Genomic DNA, 18,624 nt, shown 5'->3' on the forward strand with positions numbered 1-18,624 from the left:
TGGTGGGGGACTCTTGCTGTCCTGAATACCTGTGATCCTCAGCCCCAGGTGTGTTCACAGCTCCCTCCCTAGAGCCACAAGGACTCCTCCCCTTGAAGAACTGGGGGTTTGAGGAGCTGAAATATTTCCTGAGTGCATAGCCAAGACAAGTGGTAGACAAGTGGTAAAGACACCTCCCTGAGGAGAGGCTCTGCTCTCTGCCCAGAGGCAACTTGCAATGCTTCACGCAGCAGGAGATATCAACCTCTTTGGCATTGGGAATCAAACCCAGGATTCCCCAGTACTGGCACACACAGACCACTTCCTGAGATGCTGCTCAGGTAAAACAACTCCAATTAAAACAAATCCATAAACAGCTACCACACCAGGCCCTTGTTTCCTGCAGTCACAAACTGCACGGTTGGACTCTCCTGTGTCACGTCTGAAACGTGTCCCCAGGTTGCTTTTGGGGCATGTACCCCCCCTTATGCACTGTGCAGGCAGTTTCAGCACCCTCTTGAGGTTTCTGAAAGAATTTGAGGAATTTGGAAGCAGCTGCCTGAAATTTAAGTGTAGTAATGCTCAGCATAACTACTCGCAGACTCACTGGTGGATCTGGGCCAACGTGATGGGTCCAGCGCCAGAGCCAAGAAAATAGGAGTGGGACTCAGTCAAAATGTGCAAAACAAATGCCTAAATTACATTCTTAGATACAAAAGTCACAGACCAAGGTGGGTGCAACGGAAACACGCTGCCTACCTTTCATTTGCACGGAACAATCCAAAAGGAGAGGTATTTTTAAGAAGCCAGACTATAATTTCGTTGTTCCTGTTGTTTGTTGCCACCACACTGACGGCCTTTAGTCCAGTGTTAATTTGAGTCAATAAGAGATTGTGTATGTCAGAGGGCAGATTGTGATCATTATTCTTGACACCCTGCTTGCAATGTGTAGCCTCCAAGGACACTTCTGTCCAATGTCTTAACCTTCTTCAGTTGTGAATTACAGCCTAGGAATTTTATTACGTGTTCATCTGCAAGGCTGCATACAACAGGGTGACAAACTCCACATCCCCCAGTAGTGGGACTGAGAGAACAATGAGGGTAATGTGTTAATGGATGTCCCTTGGAGGACTTCCTGAACAAAGAAAAAGAAAAAAAAAAGAAAATAAGAGAATCACAGAAAAAAGAGTAATTGACAATATTCCTTCACACTCCTAGCCAGACAACATCTGTTCAAATTAGATTTTGTGAATTTGATACTATCTGAACAGCAGGTCTGGTCCATAAGCCACCAATAATTCTTTTTCCTTCCTTCTCCCTTTTCTAATGAAATAATCATCTCTAAAACAGATTCCTTGGAAAGAAACATGTGCAAATGGCTCTTTTTATGCCAAATAGAGCTTTATTAACATCAGTAAAATCAACAGGGGTATAAGGGATTGCTCATTAAAAGGTGGAATCTCTACATTCTGCCCTTCCAAGAACTGAAATATTTTAAAGACAAACATATTTCTGATTTATCTTTTCTCCCTGGTGACAAGCTGCTATTGGACATCTTATTTAATAGCTTCACAGGAACTCCCTACAAAGAAGAGTGAGAAAATTTATCTCATCTGAAAATGGATTTTCTTTGAGTAGGAAAATCCATGGATCCACCTCACTTGGCATAAGGATTATCATTCTGAAACAAGCTTAAACTGTCATATCCATCCAAACAGGTTTGGTTTGGGGTTTTTTGGCCAGAATGCTTAGAAATAGAATGGGAAGGGATACCCTACAATTTAAACCTCCCTGAGAACTGTAGTTTTTCTTCTTCTTTTCTTACTAAAGAATGGAAGTTTAAATCAAGAAGAGAATCTGTATATTTAATTTGACTATAAAAATTCACAATATGCAACTTTCAATGTCCTATGCAGAAAACTTCCTGCAGAAAAAAAACCCTGTAAAATCTTGTGCATGAGTATTTGAATCAGAAATGCTGGCACATTTATCTAACCACTGCATAATGCACTGTGTTTACAGTCATACAAGAATAAAAGAACAGTTATACCAGGCCAGATCAAAGATCCACCCCCTCAGCAGGCAGTTTCTGAGAGCATCAAGTAGAGGGTATCTGCAGATAACACACAGAGTAACACTTCTCCTGTATTGTCTTTGGAAAATCAGCAAATCAGGGGTGATTAAAATCATTCATGAACTTCGTCAGATGCTGCTAATGAACTTAAATTAAACCATGACCTGGCTGTTTGCATAACATGAGCAGAAAAATAAGGGCCAAAATTAGTCATTACTGGTCCATTTAGTCACATCTAAAACTATTTCAATGGGCGAAATTATTTACAGATTTTTTTTCTTTAGCTAATAATTACACTTCACACGAAGTAAATTATTTGCTTAATGTTCAGCTACAAGTTAGAAAGCTTCTGGGACATCTGTAATCTTAGATCAACTTTTAAAGGCAAGGATAGTTTCTTTTAACAGCTTTGAGAGGAATTATTTTCCCTTCTAGGCTAAACCAAACAGCAAATCAATACCACAGAGGTTATGTTATGCCTCCTTTTGTTGCAGAACAGCAAGCTGTTGATGATTTGTTTTTAGTAAATGACTTATTATGTTACTAGAGAATTCATGTATTGTCTGTCTCTGGAATCACTATGCCTTTAGGATTTTTCTCCCTTATTGGATTATAGTGGCTGTTGAAACTAGTGATTAGAAGAAAGTTTGTTTTGTGGAAAAAATTCTGAAAATTTACACATGATTTCATATATATGGCATCTTGGTCATGTTAGGATCAAAAATACTCCCCCACAGCTACTGATGAGAGTTCTCAGCCTTTTTAATGCTATTCAGTTATTCATTTTTTATGCTAAGCAAGGAATGTCATATAACAATAAAAATTAAGCTGCTTACAGGAAATGTGCAATAATCCATCCTCAGTCAAGAGAGCTCATGAAAATTGAGATTCATCAAATTCTGCTGATATAAGAGGCTAACTGCATGCAGAACACATTTATGTAACGTTCTGGCACCAGACAAATATACAGCCTTTCTTTTAATTAGAAAATCTGTCTCTCCCTGTTTCATTCTGTGAGGCATAAACCTGAATAAAATGTAGCTGCATGCTGCATGTACTGACTTATAAGTTCATTAAACAGATGTACGGAGAAAGACCATTTCAGTTGGCAACGAAGACACCTGTGCTAAAACCCAATCAAACTGGGGATCCCCCAACCAGGCATATGCTGAGAAGGACAAAGCAATCTGACCTCTTGTTCTGCTGGTCACTGTCCAAGCAATGCCCCAGAAAAAGAGGTGTGTTCTTTAAGGGGATTTCAGAAGTGCGGGCATAAAGTCAAGGATGTGACAACGGCAAGCACAACAACTGCACTGCAGGTGAAAAGCTGGGAAGGGAGTGGCAGAGCCATCGTTTGGAAACACAGAGGGAAGGGGAAGGTTTCCCTGCGACCACAACCCGCGTTGGGAGTCGGTGATGAAAGAGGAAGTAGCAGCTGGGTCGTCCCAGAGCCAAAAAATGAAGCGCAGGGGCTGAGCAAAAACATTTGGCTGTTTAAGCTGCGACTGCTGAGGGGGCACAACGTGGCTGCCCCTCCACTTGTGCCCACTGCACTGCTGCAGCTGGCTGGCAGGAAGAAACAGGGGAGCTGGGCTGATGTGGCTCTTAAGATCTGGCTGTTCTCTCCCTTTTCCTGCTTGTCTGCATTTAACTATCCTCCCCTCTCTTCCCTGCAAGTTTTATTTCTTGGCTCTCTCCTTAATACACCAAGATTATTTTCCATTCAGCTGCACTGAAAAGGTAGGATATTTATAATGCTCAGGCTCAGGTGGGGATGAAAGAGTAAATGAAGCTGGAGGCCGTCTGCACAACAACCTGAGGGTTTCTATTATAGATCTTATTGTTAGGAACAATGTGGAGAAACTCTTTTTGCCCTTAATGAAAAGGAAAAAAAGAAGAAAAAAAAAGAAAATAAGTTGGAGGTATATTACACTTTAAATTTGAAGCAAGTACACTAGGAAAAAAAGGACCATTTAAGCAAATGATAAAGAACAAACAAAAATGGGGTTTGTTGTTCCATCATCCACGGCAAATCAAGCCCCACTCTTTCTTATGCATAAAGAGTCCGGGAAAAAAGACACTTATTAAAAGATAAGTTATTGTACAAAAAGAATTGACCAAATGACCATCAGAGCACAAGCAGAGACTACAGTGGCAAGTTGGGCTGGGCCCAGAGCTGGTCACCAGGGTTGGTCATGGCCATCCCTGGCCCAGAATTCAGCCCTTGGGTCAGGGCTGGGCCCAAGGGTCCATCTTAAAAAGCAATTTACCTCTTCTTGCAACCTCCTCCCACCCCTGCGAACGTGCTTTGGTTTTCATGGTGCCTGCCTGGAAGAACCATGGACCAGAAGGTCTTTCCTTTCCATCCCTGGGCCAGCATGACCTCAGGGAGAGCAGCCAAGGGACCAATGGCTGAAGAGCAGCATTCCAGCACACACCATGCCAGACCACCAATTCAAAGTCAAATCTAACTCTTTTTACTGCTCCTCACTTTTTATTTCCATCAAGAACATCCACTGGAGGATGTTCAAGCTTGGGCTTGAAGCTGCCTTTGCCAATCTTCTGCCAGGATGAGAGCTGTTGCTTTGGCATGACTGGTGAGGGCAGGGACACGGAATTGGTGACAGGGGAGGTAAAAGTGGAAGATGCAAGATGCAACAAAGCCATTCCTGGAGCTGCAGCAGGGACCTGACTCCTTGGTGGTGCCCAGATAAATTAGGTTTGGCAACACCTGGTCCAACTCACTTGCAGTAAAGAAGCAGTAAAATATAGCCATTGTATTCAGAACAATGATATAAGGCCTTTTTTAGACTGGCATAGTTAAATATTCCTTAGACATTGCACTGGTTTAGCTGTATTAGCAAAAAAACTAAAAGCCAACACCTTTAACTGACTGACAGAACTAATCCATACACAAACTCCTTTGAAATTCTTCTAAACTTTGGTTAGCAATACACCTTGTGGTATTGGCACAGGAAATGTTGCTGAACTATGGAAAGATTTCCACATATTTTCTTCCCAGTGACACACACAGTAAGTTACAAATACATTTGCAAAACAGAAGAAGGAAGCAGATGTAGACAATAGTAGCCATATATTCAAATGAAAAGTTGCAGTGATTTTTTTTTAATTGCTTTAAGCAACCTTAGATAGCAACCTAGTATTCACCAGGTAAGCCCTAACCTGCAGTGTTGTCTTGTTTGAACATTAGGTGCTTTTATAAATTCATATATCAGAGTGCTTTTAAGAAATACATCTTGGTTTCTATGCTTTCAATATCAAGGAAGAGCTGAAAATCTCATTTCTCATAACATTAATTTCAAGTGGCTCTTGCTAGGAGACAAGTCTCCTAAACCTGCCAAACAAAATATTTGAAATTCTCAACCACACAAAACATTTTCCCAATTTCCTTCTTTGCTGACTGAGATAATTTTTATGTAGCAACAGAATAGTACCACAGACACTATGGCATTATACCACATGCTAAAAGAATGCCCATGGTCTCTCACAACACTTGAGCACAACACCTGTAGACTTTGGGGATGTAAAACCTCCAAAAGCAACACATTTCATCTGAGATGAAAAAACCTTAAATTCTGGAAGGTGCAAGCTGAGCAATGCCCACCTCCGATGAAACTGGAATCAGTTTTGGAATCCAGATTCCTTAAGTGTAGCTCAGTTAAGCGTGAGTTGTGCAGATACTCAGACTGCAGACTCAGAGGAAGAGCCGAGCACAGTGGTGATTTGTGCCATTTTCACATCACGTCTCCATAGATTAGCAGGGAGCCAGCAAAAAATGATCTTTATGGAGAGAAAAGCAACTTTCACTTGATTAAAATGTTAACGACCTCCTGAGAGTTCTTCGGTTTATTTTCTTCTTGCCCCGAGTTTTTATCACGCAAAAATGTTCAGTAATCTAGCATGTTTCAAATATTTGGCCTATATATTTCCGTATTTCTGCTAGAAAAGGCACAACATAAACAGAACATAAATCAAAAAGAGCCCTTCTACACAATTTAATACCGTTTTCTTACAGAAATACAATTATTATATCTCACAAAGGGGAAAAAAATATTTTAAACGGACTGTAAAGAATTCAAGGCATCTCTCAGTGCCTCAGATTCTCTTCTGGCTCTGTAACTCCCTAGTCTGACTCCTAAGAACATGCTGGATTCCGACATCCTGTTGAGTCCTCAGATTCATTTGATATTAATCCCTTACAATGGTATTACAATTCTTAACCTCAGTGTATTCACTTAGAGAGGTTTTGCACCTACGATTCAAATTTTGCATTACAGAATTTTAAGCTCAGCCAGACTCCTTTATGATTTTGTGGTAGTTAGTATTTTTTCCTATGTCTTTTTTTTTTTTCTGCCACACTGTCCCTCTCTGTCTCCTGGTGAGAAAAACAGACTCGTTACTGCCTTTTTGTGTTCCCAAATTGTTTTTCTTTTAGAAATGCTTTATAAAGAGGGTAGTTTCTGGTTAGCACATCTCCTCATATGTTTCACCAAGTGTATTTTCGTTACGTGAGCTGTAAAACTGTGGGCCAAACTCTGTCTCTTAAGAGAGTCCTTGACACCAAAGCTTTTTAACTGATCCACTGAGGAATAAGAAGTGGAATGTTACCTAAAGTAGCCTTGCTGAAACTACAAAACACCTCCCAGTTGGATGATTATACAGGTGACTGTTGTTCCACATGTAAAACTGTTACATGCTACAGAAACAGGAAAAAATATGAAGTCACGTCCCTAAAGAGGAATGCATGGAAAACAGGGTACTTCCCTCCTCTGCTTACTGAAAGAGAAACTAAAATTTTAAGTTACTACAAAATGAGATGCAGTTTTGTTCTAGTTCTTTTGAAAACTTTGAGAGGAAAGAGTTGTAACTTTTCACTTTGGCAATATCATATAAAGATAACTTCTGGCTTTTCTTTAGCATCGAACTGTTTACCAAGTTTAATCTGAGTTGACAAAGCACTAAATTGCTCCAAGAGCTCCAATTTTAGGAGGCAAATCTACCATTTCTAGGGTAGATTTCCATAATGAATTTCTACCACTCCATTTGCACATCAGCAGTAGATGCATTTGGCCTAAAACTGAGTCAGCTGCTCTATTAGTAATTCTGAAGCAAAACTAATCAAGCATTGGGACACAGGACCAAGGAAAGCTGCACATTGATGTCTCACTACTTTTCTTCAAGATAGAGTATTTATATTCAAATATAAATTACAAGTTTGATGAAGGAATTACAACATAAAATGTTATGGCCTGAGTTACACTGGAGATAAAATACAATTATACTATTCCATTTGATGTTTCCCTCTCAAAGCTTCTGTTAACTCAGTCTTTCACAAAAGACAATGCCATGCCAATACAAATTAAGAATATCCATGTCAGGGAAATACTGTAGAAGATAAGAAAGCCACTGTTTTCACTTCACTACCTAGTGGAAGGCAAACACTAGAAAGTATGATTTTTAAACTACATGTCAACCTGTTGAAAAACATGAAAACCCTTTGGCAGGTGTGAACGAATGCTTTGCCTTTCTGCAGCATAATAGCACTGGAGACACACACCAAGGATTTCAAAGTGAATGTCATGCCAAGGGATTTTAAATTTCAAAATAAAAAAAAAAATATAGTAATTCAGGGAGATAAATTCATTATGGTAGCTTCAGAACAACAAGATCGATGTATTTAGAAGGCACATGGTACAGTGCTTATTTATTTACTGCTGTGACTTCAGAATACAGAGCATCTCTGATGATGGCAGCTGCCAACAGCATCAGCAGTAGTGTTTACAGCCACTCAGGATGCTTAGGAGGGAGATTAAGTTGCACTTTACCTCTGGCACAATACTACAAACATTATTCTTGAATACCTCTTCAGGAAGCAACATTCAAACTTGGTGGTCAGATTCAGAACAGAAAACATCTCTGCATCTCCGTGCGAGTGAGCGCCACAAACTGCAAGGCCAGACCTGTAATGACTGCCATTAAATCCACCCTGCCATTTGCCCCTCCACAGCATTTTCTCTGTTATTTAGGGCAATCTACCATAAAACCTAGGCATTAAAAAAGCCGTGTTTACTGTTAGGACAAGGATGTCCCACGATGTGTTTCAAAGTCTAAGCGTCCGCACATTTAAGATATTTATTAAAAAGTTTATTCAGGATCTGTGGGGCTGTTCCCTTACACCCTGGTGTCAGTGAAAGGCAGCACTATCTCAGCTAGTTAATTTGCTGGTTAGGACTTTGTGCCGAAGGATTTTGTTTTTACAGGAGTTAAAACATTTCATCTAACATTTTGGTGTTTAACTCTGGGGTTCGAGTTCTTCTCCTGGGGAAGAAATTTAATTGATGGCATTACTAGTATGTGTTGAAAAGTTGCTAGCAGGGAGGCCAAGATAATTTCACAAGTCAATGCCTGATACGTGTGAGCACTGCATTTCCTGAGGTTTTATGGTTGTAGAGCGGGGAAAGCTATTTATAACGCTGTCCAGGAGGTGGCAGGAGAAGTTAACCAAAGCTTCAGTGGTCCCTTCGTGTCAAGCTGCAAGGCAGGAACAGGAACTGCCCCCCACTAATTCACAGGTCCATTAAGAGCCGGGGAGCACAAGAGTCACCACAAGGAAAGGCGATGAAATCTAGATCACTCATGGGTCACTGAAAAATCAAAAAGTCTCTCTCTGAATTTCTTGACTGTAATGTCTATGCATGTGTATGTCATGCATTTACAGACACAATCCATTTTTTAAGCAAATCAGATTTGCAACAGCATTCCAGCACTGTAATTAATACCTGGAGCACAATTTAATTTTTATTCCAGTTTCGTTTCAGCTTCGTTTTACAGAAAGTAATTTTGTAACATTCAGTTTACCAGAAAGCCAACAATTCAAAGAAATACAGTGGCAAAAAAAAAAAAAAAAAAGAGAATGAGAAGGGAAAAAAAAGAAACCCAAAACAGTGACCCAACTGAAAACCATCCGTCACTGATGTTCACACTTTGTAGCTGGAACATTGGAATACCAAGTATTTTTATTGAGAAACCTCATTAGTACTTTCATATTTAGCCATATTGCAACAACAGCAAGAAAGCCCAGGCCACAACACTAGACTTTGTACAGAAAAAGTCAGTCCCTAATTTGAGTTAAAAATAAAAAGAATGAGTAATGCAAAAATCAGCCTCTGCCCATATTTCCTAGAATTTGTGCTTTGTTCATCCTCTTTTAATTATTTCAAACTCTATTTATCACTCAGTACATTTTCCTATTCTTTCACAACCACTGTGTACAGGAAAAAGGATCAGTCTCTCAGGAATTATAGATTGGTTAGGCAGCAGCCATTAATTAAAATCAAAGTTTTCTGGCTTTGTAGCAATTATTAAATGGTATTCACTTCATTTTTCCCCAGTAGAACAAACAATAAATTTAGAGAAATTATTCAGATTTAGCCAAAATACCAGCCTCAAGAAAAAAACATGCAGAATAATGTCTTTCATAAATTAGTAATTCATGCAGATGGGCAGCCTGGGATGAGAATGCCTAGTACTGTTACTTACTCAGATGTTTAAGTGATAATTTTTTGTTTCTAGGAGCACAACTACTACAGTATGAAAGTTACAGCTGAAGAGGCATGAAGCAAACAAGTTCTCTTTTGTTGTATGCAGCACAGAAAATGCAGTGAGTAGTTTAGGAACATAAAAACATTAGCAAGTGTCAATCTTCTACCAGAGCAGATCAAACCATGCCACAGGCAGCCTGTGACAGAGCTTCACTGCTGATTCATGTGTGCTCTGGTAGCAGAAAACTTCTTAGATGATGATGTCTTAGTAATTAGGGACTTCCACCCGAGTTAACCAGTGGAGAATTAGTCTGCAGCACATTTTCTCAAACTTTCCCCTCAGATTTTCAGCTTGGGGAGGTGAAAAATTAAAATAAAATAAAGGCATTCTCTGCAGAAACATGAAGTTTTGTGGGGAAGATATCAGGACTTTTCTGGATTATCTGAGTTGCCTCTGGAGTAGTTCACGGAACTTGCCAAATCACCCACTCACCTGTTAAATGAACAGTCACATCTGTCATTGCAGAATGGCTAAAAGATGGAATGCAATGTTAGAGACCACACCCATATACGTGTCTGCAGGGTCAGTTTTCTCCATAAAGCAACAGAAAGCTGGTAGGCAAAATGTATCTTGAAAACAGCAAGGCAGCAGCGGGCACAACAGCCCTGAAATCAGATTTTATGTCATTCAACATTGACAATTCGTACTGGGACGCAGGAGAAAGGACCTGCAGGGTCAAGGTCATCATCTGTGCACACCAGGGTGGGGGGACTGGGTGTGACAAGGTCATGAAGGCAGGAGACACAACTCTAACCAAAGCAGAGCACCCAGACATCTTCCCCATCCCTCAGCTCTGCCTCACAGCCAGAGAGGAAACTCAGGGCCGAGCACATGTGAGAGGAAAAAAAAACAAACAACAGAGGAAGGGAAGCCAGAGATGGTGGCAAGTCTGACATCCAGAGCATAAAGTGTAATTTTCCTTTCCTAGTTTACCCCCACCCTCGGATCATGGGATACTCCCCAGCATTTTATTGCATCATTTGTACTTTGCTTCTAATCACAGGGATTTACTGAGGATCCTTAGGAAGGTGAGAGCTCAGCCTCATGCTTTGGTCTCCTAAGGACACTGGTAGGCTAAATTCAGTTCCAAAGGGAAGGGAGGTCATGAAGTATTCATATTTTTTTTTTTTTTCAAAACCAGAATGAAAGTGTTGCCTTTGTAAGATTTTCTTCGCTTGTATCAGAATTGAGTACTAAAGGGTAGACTGCTTTGATTTGCCATTAACTTTAAAAGCAACCAATTTTAGTACTCCACCACAGCAAAGAGGCTATAAATTAGTCTGTGTTCAGCAGAGGAGTGATGGCCTCATCTGAAGTTCTCCCAGCTCCTGTGTTCGTTAGAGACCTCTCCTTGGATGGGAACAGAACAAACTCTTATCAACCTCAGCTAATTTCCCTCTTAGACAGGGTAACAAGCTGTGCAAGTACAAGAGAAGATAACTTTGTATCTGGATGTTAGGAAGAAGTGGTGGAGTCCTGAGTCCCATTCCTAATAGGAATGGGAACTGAGTGGCAGGTCTGAAATGGTATATTTAAAAAAAACCACCAAAACCAAAACCAAACCAAACCAAACCAACAAAAAAATAAACAAACAAAAACAAAACAAAACAAAACAAAAACAAAAACCAAACAACAACAACAAAAAAACAAAAACAAAAACCAAAATCACTTAAAATATAGTTATCAGTGATTTGTTTTCTAAATGGAAGGGAAAGGGAGAAATTTTCTGTAGAGACCTGAATGAAGTGGAACAGTGTCCTTACTTTGGAAACCAACCACCCTACCAAAGGCTTCAAATGCAAAAAGACACAAGAGAAACTAAGAAATAGTTGGGGGGGGGGGAGGGAGAAGCTTCAAAACACAGCACAAAACTTCATATTTCCTCCAAATGACAAGCACAGGGCATTGTGTTTGGGCAAGGATGAGCAAGTGCACAAAACAGGATGGGAAAGTGGTCAAGAAACAACTTTACTGACCCAGGATTAGAGCAGATTACCTAATAAAACAAAACAAGATAACTCCCAAACCAAACCAAACGAACCCTGGGATATAGAAACAGAAAGTTTAACAGCCTCATACAGTAATTCTTCTGTTTTATTCTGAACTGATAAAGCCTGTGCTGGAATATGTAGTTTTTAGCATCTTATTTAAAAAACAGTGGAGGTATCTTAAAGAAGAGGTTTGACAATTATAACAGGCATAGAAAAAATTAATTATGAAGAACAACTGTCACCTTTCCTTACTTCTCTTCTTATGGACAGCTTATTAAGTGTATTAAGTCTCCAGATACAGAAGGTTTTTGCCACACTGAGGCATTCTGGGAACAAAGGACAAGAAAAGTATGGATCCCTTATGCTGGGTCAGAAACATGTTAGAATCTAAGATAATATAGGTAAGGGTCTATTGCAAACTTCCCCCGTAAAATGGAGATGAACTTCAGAGACAATAGTTAAAATTCTGTTATTAAAAGACATTAGTTTCCTCTATGAAGAATGGAGAGCAAATGTAAGTAATAAAATTATCAGAAGCACTTGAATGTAATAGAAAGTTAGCTTTGGGCATTCACTAAGAAAACCATGTTTTATGTTAAGATAATGCAGGCTTAAATATAATTTTGAAAGGTAAGCATAGCATGGACCTTAGAGAAAAACTGATCATAAAAATGGTTCCATTTTAAGATTATAACACAAGAGATTATAGAATCAAGCTTATGATTTCAAAAAGGCAAATAGAGAAAGTCAGGGATTTCACCTGGACTGAAAACTCCAACAGCTAAATGGGAACTTAACCAAGTGCACCCTGAGGTTGGGGATCAGTGGTGTTTCCCCATCTTCATATAAACTTAATACAGGACTAAACATGCTTACCTCCTAAAAGTGAAAAGGATTAAGATAGAAGAAATGAGGATAGAGCTACAAAGGTCAGCAAAGGGACTAATCAACAGGGAGAGCTTGAAGTGTGGGCACAGCACAGGAATTGCTAGAAGTGGAGTCAGAAGCAAATTAGTAGAAATAACACATGGTTCAGTAGAATATACTGGGGAAAAATGTAAAAGAATAGAAGTTAGTTTATCATGTAATAGAGGAGTGAGTTTAAGATAAAAATTAACACACTCATATTCTAAGGCTATGTTAATATTCTGCCTCCATTTGCAATAAAGTAATTTGGAATGCAAGTCAAGTAGTTAGCAAGATGAGGAGTCATTACATGTAATAGAGAAGCATATTGCCAAAATTTACCCCTAATACAGTCACATCAGAAGAGCTGAGTCCTTTCTTCCCCAAAATGCTGACAGATTGTATCCTTGAAATACAGGTCCCGTGAGAAGGGTTTTAGAGGTCAGTTAGATCAGGTTTTTTTTGCTTTAAAAGATGTCAAACTAAGGCAGCTGAAGATTAACAAAGACCACAATGATACCTGTACATTAAAGGGACAGTAGTATTCAAGAGCTATGAAAAAGTCTTGGAGGAGATAATTAGAAACAGATATAAACAAGAAAAAGGGAGAAAATGCAGACTGCATTCACCAAAGGTGTCTTTGATAAGCAACTTCTATTTTATTAAGATAGCAGTTTTACCAGCAAAGGAGTTCTTTCAATCCAAAATGTTCTTAGCCCATTTGATCTGGTCTCACACGCACAAAATGTATAAAAGATACATTTTCCCCACGTTTTATTAAAAGAAAAAAATTGTGGAGCAGGTTAAGATCTGGCTAAGGGAAAAACAATATTACAATTTGCTGACAAGGAAACTTGGCATGGAGGTAAGTACAGGAGTTTAACTCCACAAACATGGATACTAAGTATTTAATTAAAGGTGGTGGCACAAAAATGCAAGTTTATCAAAGTGTAATGCATGAAATGGTTGTACATTGGCAGATGCAAAATGGTCTGAGGAAACTTGAGGACTGATGTAAGTGACATGAAATAGCATGTGAAATCAAAGATCACTCATTTAGCATTTGAGCAGAATATTTCCTACAATTCCACGCTCATGAATCAAAACAGGCCAAGAGGGAGGAAGCCTTACAGAATGATGAATCCACCAGTGATGTATCACTGTGAAAGGACAAATATGACATATCAGGCTACATTTTCCACAGAAATAGGAAAGCTCAAAACACTGTTCAGCTCTTCACTACAGATATAAACCACCTGAACCATGAGCAAATTAATCCAAAGCAAAACATGGCTGTAAACCACTTGGACCCTGACACTATAATCAGAAAAACTGTAGAACAGAGTGATTCACTAGGATGAAATGGTTGCTGTCTATCCTGATGAAGTAAAACCACCAGGGAAGTAGGAAATTCATTTAATCTAAGGAACAACATCACCCAATTAGTTTCAGTAGACCCTTAATTAATTTTGACCAGAAATATTAAAACGGTCAAAACACAAGGAAAATGATATTCTGGTGCAGGTATTTATCAACAGCATCCAGGACAGGAAATCACAGTAGTATAGTTCAGAAAAAGAGATAAATGAATTCTCATGGCAGAAAAAAAAATAGATCTCTTTATCTAAGTACTCTTTTAGAGTACATTTTTGGAATAAGAAGCTGTGCACTTTTGTACTTAGAGCAGCCAGCATAGTCGTGAAAGGTTCTCTGAGTGACTCCAAGTTTTATAGGTTAATTTTGATTTGGGAGTTGGGTCAATATTCTGTTCAGGGTTGTTTTTCTTTTCTTCTCCATCTTAAATATGATTCACTTATTGCTAACATGTGCTGTGTCTGACTAGCAGGAGGAAACATTTCTGCCTGTGAAGCACAGGATAAAAAAAAAATACAGCTGGCTTGTGTATACACTTGAAAAAAAATGCTCTTGCTGTTTTTACTCCTTTAGAAGTGTTGGGCAGCTTGTACTATTAATGCCATATCATTCTTTGAAGGCAGATTCTAATATCTGTGCCAGGAGAAGAAATAACTTTCATCTTTTAAAAGAATTAGTTGCTGGTGTAAGAGGTCATTACAACATTTTCCTGTGAATCATGAGCTGGATAATAAAGCCAATAGTCTAACAAGACTTCGCATCCCACTATTGCCCTGGGACTCTGAAGAATGCACACTGAAAAACTCAAATGCAAATTATCTGTGACTGCACTCCCCACAATTGCTGTTGTTAAAAGCAAACAGTCAGTAAAATTCCAGAGATAGATAGAAATGCTTATCAGATTAACGAGAGTGACGCACAAAAAAAAAAAAGAAACTGACTGGATAGCACACTTTTTTCAATTATATTTTTATATAACTGGATGCAATCAAAAGTATTTATATCACTTTACCTTCATAGCCTGCAAAGTCACAGTGGAACTGTCTTGGGCCCTAGAAATTGTGTGCTAGAAGGTTTACCTATTCATGCAAGCATTCAACTACACAATGTTGTATTCACCCTACAGCCTGCCCTCCAGACAAAAATTCTGAGATATCACCACGTGACACAAATGATCAACCCCAGCAGAAGACAAAGTCCAGTCCAGGGCTGAAGCTGTGGTAAAATGTATTTGTGAGGCACAAGGTCAATTGATAATTATTGCACATTTGGGAGGTGATATAACTAAGATAATCGAGAAGTCATCAAAATAATAAGTACCAAAAATAATAAGTATCAAACCTGATTTTTTTGGAAAAATGTAAATGTACAAACAACACTCAACCCCTCACACCCCCACGTTTTCTTTGTGTTCTCAACATACAGATATAGATACTGGTTGAAGTCAGCAATGTTGATTAAACACAGGAACAGGTTGCCCAGAGATAAGGAGGGATTTTCAACACCGAAGATATTCCCAACCCACCTGGTCAAGACTCTGAGTGATTTGAGCTCACCTCAAATTTAGATGCAGCCAAGTCAGCAGGAAGCCTGGAGTTATGCCCAGACATTATTACTGTCACTCAGCAATGTCATTTGAGGAAGATCCCTGCCAAGGGGTCTACCAGGGATGCCTCCTGCTCTTCTGCACCGTGGGATGACACCTCCACCTCCAAGTATCTGCAAGGGCTGCCTTTCTTTCCCTGACTTCACCAGGAACTTTCACATCTCTTTACCCCCCACACCCTGCAAATTAACCTATGTTTGTGACTTTATCACGGGTGCCACAATCCCTTAATCCAAAATGTTAAGGAGATGACTAAAATCACCAAGGCTGCCTGGTAAAAAAAAAACCTCTCATAAATGTGGCCATGTATATGCTGTAGGAAAATCTTGGATAGGAGTCACAGGCAAGGTCAGCCTATCCTTCTTTCTTCTGATAGTGATTTGTTGTATCACGAGTAAACCTACAATACACAAGAGCATTTTTTCTTGGCAAAATGCTTTACGTGTGAGGCATTAGAAACAAAATCACCACAGTGGAAAATAGGAGCATCAGTTGGTCTTCCTCTGTGGACAAAAAAATTCATTTTTCAATTTAAGTTCAACCTTGTCTTCTCCTTTCAAAATTACTTTTTAATGTTGATAATATTTCCATCATTTAAGATATTTTTTAGTAATTCCAGATTACTAAATATCCTACCATACCATGGCAAACCTTTCCAAAAATCCTTAGCAATTAATTGGCAATTTTTAAAAAAGTCTACATCTCAGGCACCATCATTTTCTGAAGTTAAAGCCCAAGCTGATGTATTTGGAGTACAAGGAGGAAGACCAGAACCTTGCTTGGATGGGCTGGTTGAGTAGTGTGATCCATTGTTTCCCTAATAACCCAGGACTGATGTTTTAAACAAAGTGGGTTTGTGCCAGATAAGGGTACAATAAGAGGCTGATAATAAACAGATCCTGAGGAGGTGGGGTAATGCTTTTAATCATGCCAATCTCCTTCCTTCCAGTAAGGCACAACTGCATTGGACAGTGTAAAACTCCCCTGCAGGGGAGGTATCAGGGCATTCCCACACAAGCTTGAAGGAATATAACTCTTGACCAACCTGACTGCCTTCTGTGTTAAGACAGCTGCCTGGATGGATGAGGGAAGAGCAGTAGATGTCTACCTGGACTTCAGTGAGACTTTCAACAATATCTCTCACAATATCCTCAAAATTCAGGAAGTGTGGACTGGATGAGTGGACAGTGAGGTGGATTGAGAACTGCTTGAACAGGAGATCCCAAAGTGTCATGGCCAGTGACACTGAGTCAAGTTGCAGGAGACCTGTCACTAGTGGTGTTCCCCAAGGTTCAGTCTTGGGCCCAGTATTGTTTAACTTATTCACCAGTGATTTGGATGAAGGGGAAGAGGCCTCCTCAGCAAGTTTATTGATGACACAAAGCTGGGAAGAGTGGCTGACACCCCAGGGTGCTGTGCAGCCCTTCAGAGGGACCTCAGCAGGTTGGAGAGATGGGCAGAGAACCATCTGAAGATCAACAAAAGAAAATTCAGAGTCCTGCACCTGGGGAGGAATAACCCCAGGCACCAGTACAGGCTGGGGAACAACCTGCTGGAAAGCAGCTCTGCAGAGAAGGACCTGGGGGTCCTGATGGACACCAAGTTGTTCATTAGTCAGCAGTGTGTCCTGAGGGCCAAGGCAGCCAGGGATGCATTAGGAAGAGCGTTGCCAGCAGGTCAAGGGAGGGAGGTCTCCATTTGCCATAGCCTGTTTGAGTACTAATAGACAATGCAAACAGAGCTGTCTACCCATGCAGAGTTGTAATTTTAGCCATCTCTTTTTTTTTTTTTTCAGTTATTCCATGTCCTAAATTCTGTCTCCCAACTATTCCCTCTTAGTTCACAAATGCCCTGTGAGCTGTGCCTCACTAGAGCTTCCAAAACAAAGGGATGGCAGAAAAGGGCCATCTCTTTCAAACCAAAGAGGGAGAGCAAGAGTGCACACTTCTGTTAACTCAAACAAACCCCCCTGAAGGTTAAAGGAGTCCTTTCCTATTCAAGATCAGAAGACAAGCCAGTACATCTGGCTCTCAGGGTATTTTCCTACAGTTATAGTCCAAATAAGTGCTGAGCATTGGAGCACATTGTCACCCCAGAGAAGAGAGTGCCCCAGATTTGCAAGCTTTTTTTTTTTCCCTTTTGCTCACATCAGTAAGCTTTTCTTTTTCCCCCAGTGGATTTGATAAAATCTCAAAAGAAATAAATTTTTAGTTGCTAATGTGTTAATTTTGAAGCATTGATCTTTCTTCCCTTATGTTTTTGCTCAGGTAGTGAAGTAGGTGAGAAAACAGCGATTCTAACCCAAGGCACGCTTTATCTTGAGGAAAACGAAATCTGGAAAATGGAATTCTTCCTTATATGGAATTATGAATCCATGGCCAGCTCTCATAGTTTCATCCTCTTTGCAAGCACCATTCTTGCAATGGTGCAAAGTGCTGAGACTCAGCTCCTCCCAGGCAGAACATCACAAGTTTTGCTGACTGATATTTCCATCGCTTCTCGCTTTCATGCGGATGCCTCGTTGAATAACATTTTCATTTTGTCTAGAACTATGGCAACCTGGGCAGCTGCCAGAAGGCAGCTTTGGTTGACAACTCAAAAGAGTGATTCTCAGGCAAAACAATTAGTGGTAACTGCTCTTTTCCAGGGAGGCAGACTTTTTGGCAAATCGCTCAACTAAGTCAGAGAATTCAGACAAGGAGAAATCCAGCCTGCTTTGCCCAAAGGAAGGAATGCAGGTTTTTATAGCATGGAAGGAGGAATTCTTTTGGTTTCTCACTATAGCTCCAAATACCAAAGCTGTCTGTGGCCTGCCCTGAAGGTGCTCCATGTGGCAGGGTAGACACCATCAGGGCTATTCAGGGTGTCACAATGTCACAAGCCGCCCACAGAAGAAGCAGCACTGAAGCTTTTCTGTGGGTGCATCAGCCTTGCAGTGCCAAACTTGTTGCTTCTCAGGCCTGGTGCTGCCCACCCAGGCACACCAGCTTGCCTGCTTAGGTGATGTATCCCTGCACTCTGCTGCAGGGAAGCACCCACAGCAGCCTGAAGGCTCCTGCACAGGGTGTGCT

The sequence above is a fragment of the Pseudopipra pipra genome, chromosome 2, assembly GCF_036250125.1.
Source record: "Pseudopipra pipra isolate bDixPip1 chromosome 2, bDixPip1.hap1, whole genome shotgun sequence".
Taxonomy (NCBI): Eukaryota; Metazoa; Chordata; class Aves; order Passeriformes; family Pipridae; genus Pseudopipra; species Pseudopipra pipra.